The sequence below is a fragment of the Mustela lutreola genome, chromosome 15, assembly GCF_030435805.1.
Source record: "Mustela lutreola isolate mMusLut2 chromosome 15, mMusLut2.pri, whole genome shotgun sequence".
Lineage (NCBI taxonomy): Eukaryota > Metazoa > Chordata > Mammalia > Carnivora > Mustelidae > Mustela > Mustela lutreola.
In genome coordinates this window covers 64759952-64776557 of record NC_081304.1, presented here as the reverse complement: position 1 = coordinate 64776557, position 16606 = coordinate 64759952, and the positions used below count along the sequence as shown (strand labels likewise).

Genomic DNA, 16606 nt, shown 5'->3' with positions numbered 1-16606 from the left:
GGTGGTTGCCAGGGCTAATGGCGAAAGCCGGGTTCCCACAGAGGCCTCCGCGCCCAGGCGGTTGCAGCGGCGGCGCCCGGGGACCGGAGGCCTGACACCCGGACGCGCCCCCCTCTCTGGACAACCGGCTGCAGAAGTAAAGGGCCAGCATCCCGCCACGGCTATGCTTCCCGCGGGACAATCTCGGGAGAAGGTCCTGGAAGAGGTTCGCAGGCCGATTTTCCGAGGGAAAGGGCGAGGTGGGGAGGGAGCGCCCCTGACCCTCCCCGCCCTCCCTTCTCCCGCTCACCGGGGCATCAACAGCCTCGGGGCTGCCCTGCAGAAACGTAGGCGAGGTTGTAGTGTCGCCCTCCACCGCTCGGGGGCAGCATCACCTGCTGGCTCGATGGTAGCAGCCCGCGCGCCTCTCTTGGTCGAGGTAGGCGGAGGCAGGCGGAGGCGGGCCTGTGGCGTCCTCTTTCATTGGCCGGGCAGGGGCGCTGCCATGTTGGAGGAAGCGGTGCCTTCTGTGCCGTGGAAACGCCGTGGCTTCACCGGTAGCGTCGGGGAGCGCAGCCTCCTACCTTTTCTCCTCGCTCGAGTGTCGGTGCTGAGAGGCGGCAGCCGGCGGGATGGAGAGAAGTAGGATGAACCTGCCCAAGGGGCCGGACACGCTCTGCTTCGACAAGGACGAGTTCATGAAGGTGCACGCCTGGGCTCTGCTCCCCGGAGCCGGGCCGTGGGTGGCCTGCCCTCCTTGGCCCTCCGGGGCCTCTCCTCGGGCTTCTCCTGTGGGCTTCCTGGGCTGTCCCCGCCCCGGACGGGTCCTCGGCGGGGACCTCACTGCACTTCGCATTGAGTCTCTTGGCCTCGGGTGGGCTAGGTGCAGCCTGGAGAAAGCACTCCTGTGAAATCGTGCACATTGAATGAAAAGGCCTGAAAGTTCAGGGCAAGTGGTTTTGAGCTAAACGTAAAAGCTCCGGACCCGTAGGACCCGCCTCTGGTACCGTGCGGCACAGTCAGACCGCCGCTCCCCCGGCCTGCCAGAAGCCTCCCAGTGCCTTGTGCCTAGAAGCTGAGCGACTGTGCATTGAACACATCTCTGAACACACGTACTTACCAGGAATCGGGTCAAAAAGGCACTTAACCTAACGTTTATGCCTGACTTTCGTCTTAAGCTCCTGGAATGAGAAATCTGAAAGACTGCACTGTCTTTACTGGTTCTGGTCCAGTACTACAAAGCATACCAAGCTCCTTTTCTAAAGGTGCCCTACTTCTCTTGGTGAGGTCAGCCTGAAGCTGGCAGCAGATAACTGTAGGACATAAACTTACAGAATAGAAATTTAAACTGAAAAGACTTGACTGACAGGAAAGGTTCATCAGACATAGCCTTGAAAATGTCCCAAGGTTTGAATCAGAGCCAGGAGGAGCTTTATCTGTTTTCTGTATCCCTCTGGGTCTGTACTTAAACAATCAAAACGTATATGTTTAATTTCTAAGGATTGGGATTTAGTAGCTGGTTTCAGTGTTAAAAAGTTTTGGCTCTGTAGGTACCTAAAATTCTGAAAAGAGTTTCAATTTCTTACTTTTTTATGGCTTCAAGTCATAATATGTTTTTTTCTTTTTTGGGTTAACCAGCTAGTTCCTTTTTGATACTTGCATTCAGATCACATCTCCCAAACTCTGGCTTTAAAAGTGCTTATGTCTGGATCCTCTGCGGTGTGGCCATATCATTTTTAATATGTAGGGATGCCTAGACGAAGGTATATTGTACTCTTGTTTTTGTATGGTGATGTTAAGCCAATGTAATAAAAGGTGTAAATTGAATGGAGTGTCTGAAGGAGAGCACAGCGTGAATTCTCGGATCCAGAAACCTTTTGTTAACGAAGGACACGTGATGAGGAGAGAGGTCATTGGAAGAAGAAAAGGCACACACACAGACTTAAAGAACCTCAAAGCACGGAAGTCTCTTTAGCTTGTCTGTCTTTGGACTTCGTCAGGCTTTCTTTGGGCCTAACACTAGCATTTTCTCGCACTTCCTTGCCCCGCCATCTTTCTCACTCTGAGCTGACAGAATGCCTTTGGTCAAAGCAGCTTCGGAAAATAGAAATCTCAAAATAGCACTTCTAAAGTAGGACTTAGAGGTAGGAAGAGAGCAAACTGGGAAAGTGGCTAGAATGCCAGCAATTCCATATTATTTCAAGGCTCTGACATTTCTGAATATAATGTACAATTTGTAGTGTTAATGAACGTGACCCCTTCATACATAGAAGGAAAATACATGGAACAGCTGTTCTGTGTAAAGTGGTATTGATCTTCTATGTGGGAGCTGGAGATAAAGGTTATATGCAATTTGTGTTTCCGTCAGAGAGATGTTTTGTTAAGTTACAGTTCCGAGGCAGAAATGAGTGGAGAGCTTGCTGTCGGGGTTGTATTTCTACATAGGTGTCTTGTTTGGCACATTTTGGAATGAGACTGAGATGGTAGAAAGGGAGATGGGGTGGGGCTGCGGTTGCACCTTGGACACTGCATACATTGAGGGGTCCACGTTGATGCAGTCTTCACGGTAGAGCTGCAGTCAGGTTTACAGCAGGAAGTTGCATGGTCATATCTGTTGAGTTCGAGCTGACTGGTGGCAGGAGACTACTTAAAAAGTCATGTTTATGAGATCTAATGAGAAATAGACGGGGAAAGGTATGCAAAAGAGGTAGGTGATCAAAGTGCAGGAATGGCAGATGGGGAAGGGTCACCTGGGGCAGAGGCACTGGCAACATCATACTTTTTCGGCTTAGAAATATGAAAATCCTTTGGGTTGACAGCCAAATAATAGATGAGCAGGACATAAGGTATTGGTAGTAGGGGAGAAAGTGGCATAACAGATAAATTAGACCATTTACATGGGTGTGCTATTGACATCACATGTAGCCTTCCTCTTCCATCTCAACATATGACTTCATCTCCAGTTTTACAGAAAAATTAGCAGCCATCCCACGGGACTTCCTCCATCCTGCTGATCATGAGCCCATTCTTGTATTTGTCCCCTTCTCCTCCTCGCCTGGTACGGGGAGGGGCTCTCCTTCCTCCTCGGGTTCAGTCTCCACTCTGGCTCGGAGTCCATGCCCTCCCTCCCTTCCAGGAGCCTGCGAGGATCCTCTCCCCTGCACTCCTTCCCATCCCGCGCTCCTGTTTGATTCTCTCCCACTTGACTGCCCCACCTCTAGGTATTGCCCTGTCACTGTCGCACATCACAGCCAGTGCTCAGGGGTTGACTTGACTTTCCCACCTTCCACCCTTCAGGCCCTGTCGTTCCACTAAAGAGTTCTTACCAAAAGGTTTCTAAGTCAGCGCACCCGACCTTTCTCTGTCTCCTTACTCGACATCGCAGTAGACCAAATGCTCTGCATTGCTTCCTGTCTTTCTTCTACCTCTCTGATGTGTCTCCTGTGCACAGTCATGCTCCTGGTAGCCACTGAATGCTAATTATGGGCTCAGCCCCGTGTTCCTTTCTTTCCCTAGATGACCTTTTGTGCAGCTTCATGACCACCTATCAGCAGGTCAGGCAGATTCCTGTCTCTGGCCCACACACCTCCTGAGCACCAGTTCTGTGTATCGGACTTGCTGACCTTTCTTCTCGGATGTGTCTGTGGCCCCTCAGACTCATCAGGTTCAAGACGGAATTCATGAGCACCTCCTCCACTGAAAACCACCTTTCTTATTCTATTGCCTCTCTCAGTAAACACTTCATCCGTTTAGCCTGGAGTCGGGAAACCAGAAGTCAACTCCTACTCTGTCACCTTTCCAAAATCTAGTCTGTCACACCAAGTCCTGTGTATTTCGCTTCCTAAACCTCTTGAGTCCATATACATCTTTCCATCACTTCTCGTACCTTTGCAGTGCGCCCTTGCCATCACACCGTAGAAGCTTCTCACCCAGTCTCCATGCGTCTTTCTTGTCTTTCTGGCCCCTGGTCTACACTGCAGGCAAGCCACTCTTGTCAGAATGCGGATGTGATCTTGTATGTACCAGGTGACTGGTCAGTCCACCAGCTCTTGAAAAACCATTTTCCCACGCACTCGAACGTATTTCAAAAGAATCAGTCCCCCATGGGGTAGTTTTCCTTGGTAGACAGTTTGTTTCTGTGCTGAGCCAGTCTGCCTCCTTCGAACTTCTCTGTGTCAGTTCCTCTCTGGAACTTGTGGCTTCGTTGGCACCCCGGGCAGGCACATGATGACCTTTTCCATGAGAAGTGAAGGCAGGAGCCCTCTGGACGGTGAATGTATGTACCCTCATGTTCCATAGGTAAAAGAACCATGTGTGGGGGTGGGGGGGTAAGTCCTTGAGGCTCCTCCCTGTTCTAATTGGGTGAACTGGGAATTTTGAGACAGGCAGCAGGTCCTGTGTGTCCTTGTTTGCAGGGACCATGCATTCTGATGGACAAAACGGAAAAGGGGAAGAATGAGCAGCTGCTCAGATCTGTTTGTACTGTGCTGGCTGATTAGCTGTGACCTGCAGATGTGGGTCCCATCCTCGGCTCTGCTCTCTGCCTGCTTATGTCTGACTTGGGGCAAATCACTCGCCTCCGGCCTTCTGTTTGCTTGTTAGTATAATGAGGTGGTGCTTATCTATGTGATCTTTGCCGGCTCCTCTGAAAAGACTCCAGTCCATCCTGGCTTGCAGATAAGGAAACTGAGGCCTGAGGTGTGATGACTTCCTTTAAAGCCACACAGCTAGTTGGGACCAATCACAGGCCAGATCTCCTGACCCCCACGCATCAGTCCTTGGAAATCCTACTGTAATATGTTCCTTTCCAGAGGCCACAGGTGGGAACTGAGGGAAGTGGGACAATCAGAACATTAAGAATAGCCCAGAAGATGGCACAATGTCTGCATGCCTTGGCACCTGCATTTCACCAATAGGGCCACCTCTTACCTTAGAAGAAGTTCCCACAGGGCTGGTGATCTTGATGCCTGGCCTGGAGCTTATCTACGGTAAATGGGACCAGAGGGAAGTGATGGCTGTTTGAGGTGGACTTTGTTGACGGTGGCTGGAGATAGCAGCTGACAGAGGAGGAAGAGGGAAGAGTGACAGATGGCAGATAGCCGCAGGCCCGCAGGTCAGCCACTGTTGCCCAGGGTCACCCATCCCCAGGAGCTGTCTTCGTATCACAGGAGCTGAGTGCTTACCCTGTGGGTTCTTAGTTCGATGTCACGTCTTGATGACAAGATTCCATTCTCTTCCGCATCAGTTTGAGACAGACATCGTAATGAAATTCTAATTAGCCAAATATGGAATGTAAGCCTGGAACTCATTTTATAGAGATATTTTCTTATGTGAACTACTTTCCCTGATGATAGAGGAGTTGTGACGATGTAACATCAGATATAGTTTATCTGATTGGCACTTGTAAGAAGGGTTCCCGGCAAAAAAGAACTGTTTTTTTGTTGTTGTTGTCCTCCCTTTTGATCTTTTCCATTCCTTTTTTTTTTTTTTTTTTTTTGTCTTGTGAGCGGTCATCTGATTTATAAAAAGATGCAACAAAAAGTAAAATGGTACAAGATAATCAGTTTCAAAACATAAAAAAGTGAGTGTCTTTAGCCATAGCTCAGAACAGAGGAACTGGGTAAGGAGAATTGCTTGTATGAACTGGCAACAGGAAAAGTTGGTAAAGGAGAGCTGAGGAACTCTATTAAGACATAGGAGTGAGGGGCTCCATCATCATCTGGCATTCGCTCAGTTTCGTCTATATGGTTAGAGATGTCCATGATGGGAACTCCAGCAATCTTCTGGGTCTGGGTCAGCTGATGCCACAGTGTAACACTCTGAATTACTTCCGTACTGAGCAGTCATCTGCATAGTTTGTCTTGTGTGTACGTGGTAATCGTTTGAGTCTTGGCTCTCTCGCTATCCTTAGAGCCTCTTGATACTTTCACCCCGGTTTCTCAGTTTCAGCCATTACACAGTCAGTTGTACAATTGGTACACTTGGCACACAGCCCATCCATCATTGACCGGTCAAGTTTGGCCTAAATAGAAAAGTTGATAAAGTCGGTACCAACCAGGATGTGGTAAGTCGGCCAAGCTGTGTGTTTATATTGGAAAAACCAGGAGGGATGTTGGGGGACTTCTCTTTCCTTGAGTGCATGGGATCCTTCTTTTCTTTCTTTTTAGGTTTTAATCTGTTCTTCTCTCGGAGAAGCATCTCAGAGCTAAGCATTTGCTTCCCAGTCACATACTTTCTTGCTTTCTCTTGCTTCCCCATGTTCACATCATGCCCATTTCTCCTTGCTTTTGATTTTCTAATTCACTCTTTGTAGAACCATAAAACTTATTTAAATAAAATGTTGGCCTACTAAGTTATTATTAGTAAGCTCTTTTTCAAAATTTGAGAGCAAGAAGTATTATGTAAATATATCTTTTTGTTATTTAACTAGTCTTACAACATTTAGCATCAAATTTCTTGAAACATTTAAACAAATTAATCACAAACTGGGACTTGGGCTCTTTATTTCTTTTTTTTTTAAGTAATCTCTATACCCAACATGGGACTTGAACTCACAACCCTGAGATCAAGACCTGCATGCTCCACTGACTGAACGAGCCAGGTGCCCTTTGGGCTTTTTGTTTTTCAGTTCCTCAGGTGAGGGGCTGCCTTAGTGGCTCAGAGGGTTAAGCTTCTGCCTTCAGCTCAGGTCATGGTCTCAGGGTCCTGGGATCGAGCCCTGCATGGGACACTCTGCTCAGCATGGAGCATGATTCCCTCGCTCTCTGCCTACTTGTGATCTCTCTCTCTGTGTCAAATAAATAAATAAAATCTTAAAAAAAAAAAAGTTCCTTAAGTGATTCTAATGTGTGACCAGTGTTGAGAACTCTAGCACTGGATAATTCCTTTAAATAGCTCAAGAAATTAATTTTGAAAAGCGAATTAAAAGCCTACATAGATTATGATTGGTGTTAAATTGAGGGGAAAAAAGAGATAAAGAGAAGAAATCAGCTGGAACAGAGTGTAATTAGGTACTCAAATATTTGTTAGATGGATAAATACATTTACGGAATGTAGGGTTTTTTTTTTTTTTTTGTCTCTTCATAAATATGTCAAATGGGTATATAAATTCAAGAAAGGAGTTTGATATAAAATTGATGAAAATGTTAGAACAGAAGTTTTTTAGAATTTCAGTGTTACTATTTCATGATGCTTTTAAGATGATCTCTCTGTAGATGGTGGGAAGATCTTGTTAGCATATGTTTTTAATTTCTCAAGCTTGAATAATTTAGTCACCGAACAAAGATTTAGAATGAGTTTTGGGAGACACAAGTCCTAGATTATGTCCCCACCTAGCTGGGTCAGAGATTTGAGAGCAGGGGCTGGAGGGAAGAGCTCCAAGGACATTTTTGTATACATGCTGATACCTTGGGCGGGAACACTCTTCCCACACTTCCTGTGGCTAGCTCCTTTGTGTCATTTGGATCTCAACTCATTGTTCTATATTTCCTGGTTCATCCAAGTTAAAATACATCCCATTTGTCACTCAGACCTTTACTGTGTCCTGTTTTCTTTTTAGCTGTGATCACTATTCATTAATCACTATTTGATCACTGTTCATTAATATAATGTTTGTTTACATATTTATTTTCTCATTTCTGCATTAGAATATCTGCTCCTTAAAAGCAGAGACCTTGTCTTTTCTTTTCATGACTATGTCCCCAGGTTTTAGAGCAGAGCTGGAGTTGCATGATAAATATTTGAGGAATATTTATGGGATATACAGGGACATTTATTCATCTCTGTTGTCCATTGTTTTCAAGAATGGTTGGAAACACACACATAACGTGAGCTCACACAATCTTTCTATGTCTTTCAACCCCTCTGTAGTGTGCAGATTAGTGCTTAACTATTTTGGTTTTTTGTCTCGATAAAATGGGACATGTTTCAGGTCAGAGCTCATAAATTTCATATGCCCTCTTAGTACTTTTCATCTTTACAGAGTGATGGTTCTGGGGATTCTGCTTCTCGTGGAGATAGTATATAGTGATTTTATAAGTCCATGTATCTGAGAAGGAGTGCTTTACTTCTTGGAAGTTTAGAGAACTTCAATCTTTCCAAATTCCATGTAATTTTCATAGCATTAAAGCTACTAATTTCAGATTATTGGTAAATTTTAAATGATTGATTCCCAGGTTACTTTGAATTAGTCTTTGTTTGCCATCCCTGATTGCAGCTAGTTAGTAAAGTAGCTAAACTTTTAAACTCTACTTGGTTTTAATTTTGAGTGATGTCACTGCTTCTCTCATGGTTAATGGTTCTTAATTACCTGCAGCTTGTCTGGTTTGCTCATTTATTTTCCTGTGTTCCAACACCTCTTGTGATCTCCCAACTTCTGGCCTTTTGGGGGATTTGTACTTGAACTGGGTTCCGATAGGAAATACCCCTGAGTACAAAGAGAAGATATTTTTCTTCTAACTTCACTATCTCCTATTATTAATGTATTACATTGTTGTGGTACATGTGTTACAACTGATGAACCAGCATTGATACAGTATTAATTAAAATCCATGGTTTACATTAGGGTTCACTCCTCTTTCTATAGTTCTGTGGGTTTTGACAAATGTATAATGTTATTTACCTACTGTTGGTATCTTACAGCCTAGTTTAATTGCCTTGAAAACCCCTGTACCTCATCTATTTGTTTCTTCTCCTCTCTCTGCACCCTCCTCGCTCACCCCTCAGCCCGGGATCTTTTGACTGTCTAGAGTTTTACCTTTTCAGAGGCACCTGACTGGCTTAGTTGCTAGGGCATCTGACTCTTGATCTCGGGGTTGTGAGTTCTAGCCACCACATTGGGCATAGAGATGACCTAAAAAATAAATAAAAATAAAAATGTTGGTTAATTTTTACCTTTTCCAGAATGCCATAGAGTTGGAATCATATAGTATTTAGCCTTTGAGACTGGTCTTTCACTTAGCAATATGCATTTAAGGTTCTTCGAAGTCTTGTGGCTTAATAATTCATCTTTTAATTGTCGAATAATCCGTTGTGTGGGTGTGGCACAGTGTACCTGTTCACCTACTGAAGGAGATTGGATTGCTTCCAAGTTTTGGCACTTCAGAGAATAAAGCTGCTGTAAACATCCATGTGCAGGTTTTTGTGTGGACACTAGTTTTAAGCTCTTTTGGGTAAATACAAAGGAGCACAATTACTGATCTTATAGTGAGAATGTGTTTAGTTCTGTGAGAAACTGCCAAGCTGTCTCACATAGTGCCTCCCATTTTGCATTCTGACCAAACAGTGAATGAGAGTTCGGTTGTCACACGTCCTTGCTAGCATTTGGTATTACTAGTGCTTTGGATTTTTTATATTCTACGTGATATGTAATAGTACCTTGTTTAAATTTGCAATTTCTTAATGACATACAAAGTTGAGCATCTTTTCAGATCCTTTTTTTTTCTTTTTTAAAGATTCTATTTATTTATTAACAGCACAAGCACACGGAGAGGTAGCAGCAGGCAGCGGGAGAGGGAAAAAAGCAGGCTCCTCTCTGCCGGGGGCCCAGTGTGGGGTTCAGTCCCAGGACCTGAGCTAAAGGCAGATGCTTAACTGACTGGGTTTCCTAGCCACTGCTCTTTTCACATTTTAAGTCCTTTACCATGGGTGTGTTTTGCAAATATTTTCTCTACTCTGTGACTGGTCTTTTCATTCTCTCTCTCTCTCTTTTTTTTATTTTTAAGATTTTATTTATTTATTTGTCAGAGAGAGAGCGAGCGAGAGTGAGCACAGGCAGACAGTGGAAGGCAGAGTCAGCGGGTGAAGCTGGCTCCCTGCGGAGCAAGGATCCCGAAGTGGGACTCGATCCCAGGACGCTGGTATCATGACCTGAGCCGAAGGCAGCTGCTTAACCAACTGAGCCACCCAGGCGTCCCGTCTTTTCATTCTCTTAACATTGTCTTTTACAGCGAAGTTTAATTTTAACAAAGTCCCTCTCATCCATTTTTTTCTTTCGTAGATCATGCTTTTGGTTTTATATCTGAAAAGTCATTGCCAAATCCAAGGATCCCTACATTTTTTCTTATGTTATCTTTAAGAAGTTTTGCATTTTACGTTTAGGTTTTGGGAAAGGTGTGAAAAGTTTGTTTTTATTCTTTTCATTTGTTTGTTTTGTCTTATCAATGTCCCATTGTTCGGTTCCATTTGTTGAAGACTGTCCTTGCCATTGAGTTGCCTTTGCCTGTGTGTGTGGATGTTGTTCTGGGCTCTCCACTCTGTTCCAAGCACCTGTCTCTTTTGCCAGGCACCTTCTGTCTTAATCACTATAGCTTTAATAGTAAGTCTTGAGATTGGGTGGTGGCAATCCTCAATTTCCTTTTTTTCCCTGCTCTTTAATATTTTGTTGACTACTCTGGGACTCTTGGTTTTCCAGTTTTCCATCCAAATTTTAGAGTCAACATGTTGGTATCCACAGAATAACTTCCTGGCATTTTGATTGGGATTGCATTGAGTCTGTCGATCAGTTTGGGAAGAACTGACCTCTTAACAGTATTGAGTGTTCTTACCCAAGATTATGGACTTTCTTTCCACTTCACATCTTACCTTGCTTGTTATCTTTCATCAGAATTTTATACTTTTTCTCATATAGATCTTGTGCATATTTCGTTAGATTTGCATCTAAGTATTAATTTTTTTTGGTATGCTAATGTAAATGGTCTTGTGTTTTTTTTTTTTTAAAGATTTTATTCATTTATTTGAGAGAGATCACAAGCAGGCAGAGAGGCAGGCAGAGAGAGAGGAAGAAGCAGGCTCCCTGCCGAGCAGAGAGCCAGATGCGGGGCTCGATCCCAGGACTCTGAGTTCATGACCTGAGCCGAAGGCAGCGGCCCAACCCGCTGAGCCACCCAGGCACCCCTGGTCTTGTGTTTTTAACTTCAAATTCCACTTGTACATTGCTGGTATATACGAAAGCAATTGACTTTTTAAATTTTTTAATTAAAATTCAATCTCGTTAACATATAGTGTACTTTTAGTTTCATGGTTAGAATTTCGTGATTCATTGGTTGCATACAACACCCAGAGCTCATCCCAACAAGTGCCCTCCTTAATACCCCTCACCCAGTTACCCCAACTTTCCCCTCTCCAGTAACCCTCAGTTTGTTTCCTATAGTTAAGTCTCTTGTGATTTGCCTCCCTGTCTGTTTCTATTTTTCCTTCCCTTCTCCTATATTCATCTGTTGTTTCTTAAGTTCCACATGTGACTGAAACTATATGGTATTTGTCTTCCTCTAGTTCCATCCATGTCCTTGCAAATGGCAAGATTTTGTTCTTTTTGATGGCTGAGTAATGTGTGTGTGTGTGTGTGTGTGTGTATACCACATCTTCTTTATCCATTCATCTGTTGATGGACATCTGGGCTCTTTCAATAGTTTGACTATAAACATCGGGGTGCTTTTGCCCCTTCAAATCACTTTGTGTACTTTGGATAAACATCTAATAGGGCAATTGCTAAGTCGTTGGGTTGTTACATTTTTAACTTTTTGAGGAGCCTCCATACTGTTTTCCAGAGTTGCATTCCCACCAACACTGTAGGAGGATTCCCCTTTCTCAACATCCTCGCCAACATCTGTTGTTTCCTGACTTGTTAATTTTAGCCATTTTGACTAAAGTAAGGTGGTGTCTCATTGTGGTTTTGATTTTATTTCCCTGATGCTGAGTGATGTGGAGCCCTTTTTCATGTGTCTGTTGGCCATTTGGATGTCTTCTTTGGTCTGTTCATGTCTTCTGTCCATTTCTTGACTGGATTTTTTTTTTTGCTTTTTGGATGTTGAGTTTGATAAATTCTTTATAAATTTTGAATACTGGCCCTTGTCTGATACATCATTGGAAAGCAATTGACTTCTGTATTTTAACTGTGTATTGTGCAGACTTGCTATAATCACTTGACTAGTTTCAGGAGGGTGTGGGGTGTGAAGTCTTTGTATTTTCTGTAGACAGTCATGTCATCTGTGAACAAAGTTTTATTCTTTCCCAGGTTGTATACCTTTTGTTTCCTTTTCTTACCTTATTTCATTAGTTTGGCCTTCCAGTATAGTATTGAATAGTAGTAGTAGGAGGGACATCCTTGCCTTGATTCCCTGTCTTCTATTTTCTCAGTATTAATATCATTTTAGCTGTGGATTTTTGGAGACATTCTTTATCAAGTTGAGGAAGTCCTCCTATTCCTAGTTTCCTGAGGGTTAATAATGAAGAGGTGTGGATTTTGTTAAATGTTTTTTTTCCTCCCTTCATTGATATGATCATGTGATTTTTTTTCTGTTGATATGATGGATCACATTGATTTTCTAATGTTGAACATCTTCTAATGTTGCATACCTAGAATAAATCCTACATGAACCTGGTGTATAATTTTTTAATATAGTGTTTGCTTTTATTTGCTAATTTTTGTTGAAGATTTTTGTGTCTGTGTTCATGAGAGATACTAGTTTGTAGTTTCTTTTCTTGTAGTATTGGTTTTGGTGTCAGGGTAATAATGATCTCCTAGAATGATTTAGGAAGTATTCCTTCTAGTTTTACTTTCTGGAAGAGATTTTAGAGAATTGTGTAGTATTCCATAAATGTTTGGTTGAATTTACAGTGATTGGGATTGTTAGCAGTAGCCCTCCCTTCTTTCATATGATATTAGTAATTTATGTCTTCTACCTTTTTTTCTTTGTTTGCCTGGCTAAGGGTGTATCTGTTTTATTGATGTTTTCAAAGAAACAGACTTGGGGTTTATCGATTAAAAAAAAATTCCTGGTTTTAATTACATTAATTTCTGCTCTAATTTTTATTTTTTTCTACTTCCTTTAGGGTTTTTTTTTAATGATTTTATTTGACACAGAGAGAGTCAGTGAGAGAGGGAATACAGGCAGGAGGAATGGGAGTCAGAGAAGCAGCCTCCCTGAGCAGGAAGCTCCTATGCAGGGCGCTGTCCCAGGACCCTAGGACCATGTCCTGAGCCAAAGGCAGATGATTAACCAACTGAACCACCCAGGAGCCCCTCCTTACTTTAGATTTGATTTTGTTGTTGTTGCCTAAAATGGAAGCTAAGATTATTGACTTTAATCTTTTTTTTTCTAATATTTGCATTCAGTACTGTATTTTCCCTTTAAGCAGCATTCCACACATTTTGCTACATTGTATTTTGTTGAGACTGGTCTCCTGTCATTTAGAAGTGTGTCATTTAATCTCCATGTATTTTGGACTTCTTCAGCTATCTTCTGTTACTGATTTTAATTCCATTGCGGTCTGAGAACATACTTGGTATAATTTTTATTTTTAAAAATTTGTTGTGTTTTGTGGCCCAGAATTATTCTGTCTTGATGAGTGTTCCATGTGAGCTTAAGAAGAATGTGTGTTGCACTATTACTGGGCGAAATTGTCTGTGTACATCTGTTGTACAGTAATTGATGGTGGTGTTAAGTGTGCCATGTCTGGAATGAATGTCCACATTTGTCAGATCCTTGTTGCCCTGCTGCTGGATCGGCCCATTAATGATGGAGAAGTGTTGAAGTCACCAGCTGTGATAATGGAATTGTTTATTTCTCCCTGCAGTTCTGTTAGGTTGTGTCTCACCTGTGTTGATCAGGCACACATACGTTAAGGATAATTGTGTCTTCTTGGTCAGTCGATTTCTTTATCATTATGTAATGCTGCTCTTTATGCCTGATAATTTTCCTTCTCTGAAATCTGCTTTGTCTGAAATTCATGTAGCTATGCCATTGTTCCTGTGATTAGTGTTACTTTGGATTTTTTTTAATGTATCCTAGCATTTAACTTGTTGATATTTAAGTTGTTTCATTTTTCATCAAAATATAATTCACAAAGCATAATAGTTGCCATTTTAAAGTGTACTCTTCTCTGGTTTTTAGTATATTCACTGTGTATATGGTACATACGTCACTTCTGTCTAATTCCAGAATGCTTCCATCACCCAAAAAATAAACCTCTTAGTTCCAATTCTCCCCTCCCCTTATTCCCTGGCAATCATGAATCTACTTTCTGTTTTTATGGATTTGACTTTTCTGGAACATCTCATATCAGTGGAATTGTATAACACGTGACTTTTTGTGTCTGGCTTCCTTTAACCTGAGAGTAGAATGTTTTCAGACTTCACTCGTGTTGTAGCATGTAACAGTTTATTCCTTTTTATGGTTGTGTAAGAGGCTCTTCCACATTTTATGTATCCATTCATCAGTTGATGGACGTTGGGTATATACTCTTTTGGCTGTTACGAGCAGCGCTGCTGTGCACATTCATGTACAGGTTGTGGCAGAAACATCTGTTGTCAGTTCTGTCGGTGTCATACCCCTAGACGTAGAACTGCTGTGTAATTGTACGTGTGTAACTTCTTGAGGAGCTACCGAGCTGTTTGCTGCCTTAGCCACACTGTTTTACATTCTCACCGACAATACAGGAGGGTTCCAGCTTCTCCGCCTTCTTGCCAGCACTTTTCTTCTTTTTTTTTCTCTTTTTCTTTTTCTTATTTTACCATAGTTGTCCTAGTGGGTGTGACGTGGCATCTGCATGTGCTTTTGATTCGCATTTCCCCAATGACTAAGGATGTCGAACATCCCGACATGTGCTCTTGACCGTCTGTGTATCATCTTTGGAGAAATGTCTATTCAAAAGTCTTTGGCTTGTTTTTAAATTAGGTTATTTGTCTTTTTGTTGTTGAGTTCTAAGAGTATATTTGCATATTCTGGTTATTAGGTCCTTGTCAGACAAATGATTTGCAGATACTCTCTCCCATTCTGTGGGTTGTCTTTTCACATTCTCCGTAGTGTCCTTTGACACACGAAAGTTTTTATTTTGATCAAGTTCAGCTTATCTAATATTTCTTATTGCTTTGTGTATCATGTCTAAGAAAGCTTTTTCTGATCCAAAGTCATACAGATTTTCACCTGTTTTCTCTGAGTGTTACAGTTTTTACTCTTACATTTAAATCTTTGATCCATTTTGAGTTATATTTTTGTGTATGTGTAATGTTGCTGTTCCAAGTTCATTCTTTTGCATGTAGATATTCACTTGTCCCAGTAGTAGGCACTCGAAAAGACTGTTTTTTCCCCCCATTAAATGGTCTTGGCATCCTTGTGAAAAATCAGTTGACCATAAATGTATGGGTTGTAAATACTTTCTTTTGAATACTTGGGAAATTTACACTATAAAGTAAAACCATTCCTAAAGTAGTAAAACCATTCTGGGTTAAGTGAAATGGGTCTCTATTATGGCACTGTGAGTTTGGGTTTGCTTTTCACAGCAAACGCTGCCTAACCCAGTATTCACAGATGTTCTGAGTTATTTGGTCATGTGTTATGCAACTTTTGTTTATCTGAGAACAAATGCATAAATGGTAAGTTGAGTACTAATATTACCTAATAGCATTTGTTCACTGAGGCTAAGTTATATGATTCATTTATTTATTTATTTATTTACGATTTTATTTGAGAGTGAGAGAGTGCGGCAGGAGGAAGGGACAGAGGGAGAAGCAGGCTCCTTGCTCAGCAGAGCGCCTGATGTGGAACTCAAACCCAAGAGACTGGGATCATGACCTGAGCCAAAGGCAGATGCTTAACCACATAGGCACCCCAGTTATACAATTTAGAATGCCATCATGAAGTTCAAGAACTTCAACAATGTGTAACTGAGGCAGGGAAAGTGATCGACCTAAAGGTATACAGTTGGTGAGTAGGATGGCCAGGATTATGAACCAAGACCCCCTCCCGTGATGTACTACATAGCTATGATGTAAGGTCTGAAATGGTCTCAGGAGAGAAAGGTCCAGGCTAATTTGGTCACCAGTGTAAGGAGAAGGTGGCTCTTTGTAGATGACTGTGAAATTACGGTTTGGTATGAAGTCCTTCTCTCCGACACTAGCAGGGTCAGTCTTTGGTTGATTAACTAAAAAAGTCAGTTTAAACAAGTACTCTTAGGGAATGGTACATACAGTTATTAGCATTTAATTGGAAAAAATATATGTACATTTATTCTCCATTGAAACAGTGCCAGGTCTTTTCTCTGGAAACTGGCCTGCAGATTAGATTTCTGAGTTATCACAGCACTTGGGTCGCTCAATAGGTTAGGCATCTACCTTCGGTTCAGGTCATGACCTCGGGGTCCTGGGATGGAGTCCCGCATTGGACTCCCTGTTCAGCAGGGAATCTCCTCCCATTGCCCCTTTCCCTGCTCATACTGTCTGTCTGTGTCTCAAATAAATAGAAAGAATCTTTAAAAAAAGCTTTCTATGTTGTCTTTTTTTGCATTCAGTTTCAGTTTCTTTAACTGAATTGACTGAGAATCCTGTGATCACTCCCTCCCTGCCTGGTACTTGGTCATCTCACCCATACCTAACTTAGCAAAAATTTTCTTATTGATTTCTTTGTATCAAATCTTTCCAAAGTAGCTGTGTTAGTTTTCAAAAGAACAGTGATTTTTTTTTTTTTTTGCAGTCATATTTTGTTGGTTTACATAGTGTTTAATGAAAAGTAAGTGTAGGTGTCCTTAACTAGTTTGGGAATCATCACATTTGATTCTTGCTGACTAAACAGGTCATGGAGTAGCAGAGTCACAGGGGAATTAGATAGTAATTTATTGCCTCTAAGCATAT

At 42.2% G+C, this 16606-nt stretch overlaps 1 protein-coding gene across 1 annotated transcript in view; it reads left to right on the top strand.

Annotated features, from left to right (window-relative positions):
* Positions 1-436: 436 nt before the first annotated feature.
* LOC131816187 (conserved oligomeric Golgi complex subunit 2-like) overlaps positions 437-16606 on the top strand; it is a 44596-nt gene continuing 28426 nt past the window's right edge. The window contains exon 1 of the transcript XR_009347975.1: positions 437-1091. The gene's annotated coding sequence lies outside the window, so the exon portion shown is untranslated. The remainder of the gene's footprint in view (positions 1092-16606) is intronic.